Source organism: Canis lupus, chromosome 33, assembly GCF_048164855.1.
Source record: "Canis lupus baileyi chromosome 33, mCanLup2.hap1, whole genome shotgun sequence".
NCBI lineage: Eukaryota > Metazoa > Chordata > Mammalia > Carnivora > Canidae > Canis > Canis lupus.
In genome coordinates, this window is record NC_132870.1 from 30,567,991 (window position 1) to 30,573,841 (window position 5,851).

Here is a 5,851-nt window from a genome sequence, read left to right on the forward strand (position 1 = left end):
GAGGTGAGGCTGTGAGGTTGAATAGTGGGGACATGTGTTAAGGACAAGGTTCTAGCTTTTTGTTTGAATGAGAGGTGGCTATTATTTTATTAAAAGTAACTCTTTTACAAAAATGGATACCAGAAAAGAAATAAACTCTAACAGACCAATTATTATAGAAGAAAGAACTTCCAAGACAGAGAATAGCAAGAGGGAAAAGACCAGAGTTACAACATGAACAAAAAAAGATAAATTCCAAAAGAAATGTAATAAGAAATGTGCATTCTTAGGGTTCAGGATATTGGAGTTTAGATGTCAGCTTTAGAAGTGATGTCATTTTTCTGTATTCTCATGTCTACATAGGAGAAGCGAGTTAAACAATTTTATGGATCTCTTAGGGTTCAGGATATTGGAGTTTAGATGTCAGCTTTAGAAGTGATGTCATTTCCCTGTATTCTCATGTCTACATAGGAGAAGCGAGTTAAACAATTTTATGGATCTCTTTCAGCTTTAATATGCCATGCCTATAGAACCTTCTCTTTTTAAATCTTTGAACTTGACTATAGCATAAGCATTTCCATGGCCTTTCATTGCCTCCAGTAAATCTCTTGGATAGTTGTCTAGAATATGAAAAAACAAATGAAAGAGACACATTTCTTTTAAAACCTGAACGAGGAGAAGAATTGTGTGACAGTTAGCCCTGAATTTCTCTATCTTATTTGGGGGAAATAAAGATCTGAGTGCTTGGGAGTGTGAGATCTCTCCCTGTGGCTAGTATGGTTTGTGGTGTTATACTTTTTCTGGCTTTATGTGAATGTACTTCTGAAAATTATGGATGTGCTTCTGAAATTATAATGGGAGGTGGTTGTTGTGTAGTGGAGAGAAAAATACATATAGATCCAAAGAATTGTGTTTAAACTCCACCTTTGCAGCTTCGTAGCTGTTTGACTGCATATAAGTCAGGTGACTACCCAACAGCAGAATCCTGGTCTATAGAAGGAGATAATAATATAATCTTTTCAGGGTTGCTGTGAAAACTGAAAGGAATAATATAATTTCACTTTATAACCTGTAAAGTGCTGTACTCTGTGAATTGTTTCACTGGCATGTTATAAAAATTCTGTTTTTAAACCTTCCTAAGTATTTGAGCAATGAAGTTAAGTACACTACTGTCTGTATGGTCAATGTCAGACTGCTCCTATAGCTCCAGAATTGAGTGTTCTGGATTTTCCAAGTCTCTCCGTCTCTTGCTATTAACCAGGAGATTTTATGAATCCAAAAGTCTCTTCTGAACGGTCCTCCAAGGGTTTTGAAAAAAAGAATGCTGCTTACTTGCCAAGTTATTACAAAATGGAAAGCCTACATTTCTGATAAAGAGTTCTCCTATGCCTCAATTTTGCAAAAAACAAGGTCAGGACTGCTAGGATTAGGGTTTCCATCATCATTGTTGGATGGTTTTCAAACTCAAATGCTTCAAGGTATTGGGGCTGGGGAGGAAATGAGTGACTACCTTCAGGGAGGGTACCTTAACTTTCTTTTTAATTGAACAGCAACAAAAATACCAGCATACGCTCAATAGTAAATGTCAGCTGATCCTTTGGTTGGTTGGGGGAAAAGAGAATGTTGGATATGTGATGAAACAAACTCCAAATGCCTGTCTAAGGTGGGGGTGGCTGCTACTCACGGACCACCAAGTGTCGTCAATTAGGTTTCTCACGAAGGACTAGAGATATTGATTTTTATGTCATATTTGCCAGTTTTAAGGCTAGTTAATAACAGAAATTTCAAAAATGGCTGTGCTGACCAATAATATTTATGGGAGAAAAAAATGACCTGTGCCAGATTCCAGTGGCCACTGAATGACTGCTAGGTTAGGGAGATGTGGTACTGGGGCAAAAATGATCATTAATACGAGTCTCTCACGGTCCATTTGTGCAGAATTCTCTCTTGATTTGGCTCTCATAAAACTGAAGCAATAATTGTTTATTAAATGCATTGTGTCTTCTAGTTTTGTCTTTGAACTAGAAGGTAAACTTGGAAACGGCACAAATTAGATTTCTGAGGCCTCCAGGTCAGGGTTTCTTTGACATCAGTTTAGCTAAAGAATCTCCTAAGTTTTCACCACAGAGCTTCTGATTCCTTGAATCAACAGTGAATCTAGATATACACTTATTTTCACAATCTCAAGGTGATTTGGCTGAAGAACCATCTCATTTGACACAGTTGAAAAATGTTGCCCTAGAGTTGTGGTTGTGCAATCATTTTTCTTCTTTTCTTTTCTTCTTTCTTTCTTTCTTTCTTTCTTTCTTTCTTTCTTTCTTTCTTTCTTTCTTTCTTTCTTTCTTTCTTCTTTTCTTTCTTCTTTCTTTTTTTTTTTAACCAGTGTGTGAGCAGGTGAGCTTTATTTATACTCTCAAACTCCTAAGACTTTGCATGAAGTCCTCATCCCTAATCTCAGAGATGGCAGACACTGTAATGAACGACCCACCCCCTCCACAACACAGTGAATGCTAATGTCCCACCCCCCTTTGGGGAAGGGCGCTTACACTACACACTTTTGGAGACACCCCAAAGATTGTCTGGCACTTTGGTATAGAAAGGATTTGGTCCAATTTCTTACTGGCTCAGGATAGTAAAAGGCACATAAAGTTGGCTGCTCAACCCCTCTGGGGTAGGGTGGGCCGGAAGGTAGACGGGGTCTGGGACAGCAGGGCAGACCGTGGGTGTGGGCTGGGATTCTGGACGACAGAGGTAGTTGATCCTGGGTGGCAGCTGGCGTGGCCGAGGGCAGCCTGAGTGCGCCGGCTGCGTAGATGCTGCTCCGGTGGTTTCCATCTGCCCAGCCCCCCAGGCCACGGCTCTGAAACCGTAGCTGGAGCTGCCTCTGGGCGCCTCCCCAGAGCCGCTGGCGGGAATGATGCTCCTGCTGATGTGGACGCTGCAGGTGCGGGGGCGGCCTCCGCTGGGTCCGTGTGTCCTATCATGGTCCCCGGGGGGCACAGCACAGGGGGGCCTTCCCAGACCATGGCCACCCCGGGGCCGGAGGTCACGTAGCCCATGAGCGCTGCCGAGAAGGGCTTCCTCTGCAGGTCACCGTGGTGCTCCCCAAGGCTCTCTCTGGCGCCTGCAGCATCTTCATCCCCACCAGCTTGAAGCCCCTCCTCTCAAGCGCTGGATCACATCCCCCACAAGCCGCCGCTGCACCCCATCTGGCTTCACTGCAACCAGGGTCCGCCCTCGAGGCCAGGAGGACCCTCCCGAGTTGGGGCGCGCGAGCAGGCTCGGCCCGGGGGGCCCAGGGCGGAGCGCGGGGAGACCATGGGCCACTGAGCCCCGAGGATGAGCTCCTCTTTCTTCTCTGGCTAGTTCCTACTACAGACTCTTCAGTTTCCAGAAATTTCCATAACAGAATGTGCTCACTCGATCCAGGTTGTTCACAGGTAAGGAAGGCTAGTGCTTGGCACTGTGCTCCCTTCTCCCCCCTGCTGCGGTGGGAGTGGAGTTGGGGCCATGATCACTTGGTTCCATAGACCCACGGCTCCAAATGACTTAGCAGGGAGTGGGGCCTATTATAGGATGGTTTTTTCTTTACTGTTCTTCTGTTTTTAAAAATTTGCTATTACACCAATGCAAGATTTAAAAATTCCTTAGTTACAGGAGAGTAACTCGACTTGATTTCTTGCTTTCATAGTTTCTACCGAGAATTGATGTAGGATTTGGAAGCCCCTGAATGTACTTGACCAACACAAAGCGATGGAGGTGCAAGAGAGCAGTACCCCTCAGTCATGGTTCTAGTTGTTTCTCGGAAAGGCCCGTTCTGTCTACTGTTACTTCCCAGGATAAAATTTCTTTCTTCAGAAACTGGTGCTGTCTATTCTTTATTTCAGACTGAAACTAACTTTTGTGTAAAGCAGCATTTTCATTTTTTTTTGTAAACAGAGATGCAGTTTTAAACCTGCCAAGAATGAAGTGGTAAGTGTTTAACTTCAGAGCAAGTTATTTTATTTTATTTTATTTTATTTTATTTTATTTTTTTATTTTATTTTATTTTTCAGAGCAAGTTATTTTAAAAATATTCATATGGGAAACTTTATGTCACCTACTGCCAACAAACAAGAACGATTGCCAGAATTAATAGATACATGCACAGCTAGTTCTGACCTCTGTTTAGTATGGTAAAGGAGGAAAATGTATTTTGACTATTAAGTATAACTTTCTTTACAACATCTTTGCTTTTAAGTGATTGCCCAACACTCTATCTTGTCATCACTGGCCAAATCAGTAATGTCCAATTTTTCATTATTAACAGACCACTTTGATATGGAAATTCATAGGCTTTCTTTCTACGTATACCAGGAACTTTCATGGAAATGCTCACCTAATTTCAACAATAACCTGAAATGGGGGCTTTGTTCTCACTTCATAGGCAAGGCTCAGTGAAGTTAAGCAAGTTTTTCAGAATCACAAAATAAGTCAATGGAAGAGCATACATTATTCCTTAGGTTTGTTCAATCCCAAACTTAATGATTCATTTAGTCATGCTTTAACAGTGGTTACTCTATGGTACTTTGCTGGGGACCTAGCAATTTAGAATCTGGTGCTGTAATTAACAAGTACCAACATGATTTTTGGAGTGGGTGTCTCACAGAGTGGAAGGGAAGTTAGAGAATAGATGAGACCAGACAAAGAATGAAGACAAGACTTTGAATAGTCTCTGGATATCTAAGCAGCAGGATACTCTGGACTCCATGATAGAAGGAAAAGCTCCAAAAGTTGTTGTCGTCCTCTTAATTCAGTTTGCTTGTAATTCCAAGTCCCAGGAGAGAAATTCCTATTAGACCAGCTGGCATTAGATGCTCTTTTGCTAGGGGAAGGAAGAAATCCTGAACATAATACCAACAAGACTGCTTAAAGCTGGGAGAAATAATTCCTCCAAAGTGCTTTGAGGAAGGGAAAATGGGTGCTAAGATGTCCCCCCTCAAAAAAAGTCAAAAGTTCACATATGGTTGTCCTTGAGAACATTAACCTTATGTAGTACTAAGACTAATCCTGAATTTCACTTCATAATCTATTATGCAGATTTCATACATGGCTTTTCTCAGACCGTTCATAAATTTCTTTTTATATTGAGCCATAACCACTGACTCTGATAAAATTTCTTCCAGTAGTTTCTGCATAACTACTTCATGCAAAAATTAGAATTTATTTAATCTTAATAAACACTTTAAGATTCCAAGAATGTCTGATTCAGGATGTGACAATATGTTTTTTTTTTTTTTTTGGTAGCTCATTGCAGTTTATTTTATTTTTTTCTTTTTTCTTTTTTCTTTTTTTAATTTATTTTTATTGGTGTTCAATTTACTAACATACAGAATAACCCCCAGTGCCCGTCACTCATTCACTCCCACCCCCCGCCCTCCTCCCCTTCTACCACCCCTAGTTCGTTTCCCAGAGTTAGCAGTCTTTACGTTCTGTCTCCCTTTCTGATATTTCCCACACGTTTCTTCTCCCTTCCCTTATATTCCCTTTCACTATTATTTATATTCCCCAAATGAATGAGAACAATATGTTTTATTCACAGCCTTTGTGATTTGTAGAATGTGATAATATTTTCTCCTGTCCCTGGATGTTCCTGTCACATTTCTGGTCTTTAGCACATCTAAGTCAAATGCAACAAGGTAAGGTAGCCTAGTGAGAGCCAGAGTAAGAAAGAGTTCCACACACCCAGGTGGGAACAGGCACAGCGTGCTGTCCAAAGGGGGTGGCTAGTGGTCTTAGGCTTCCAAATGAAATTAATGGAGCCTTGTGATGGAAAATCGAAGAATGGGAGATACTCTTCATTTCTACACAAGTTGAGAATCAATATCAGAAA

General features: G+C 41.3%; 1 pseudogene; it reads right to left on the bottom strand.

Annotated features, from left to right (window-relative positions):
* Window positions 1–287: 287 nt before the first annotated feature.
* Window positions 288–3,766, bottom strand: LOC140623576 (nucleoside diphosphate kinase, mitochondrial pseudogene; annotated as a pseudogene).
* Window positions 3,767–5,851: the final 2,085 nt, after the last annotated feature.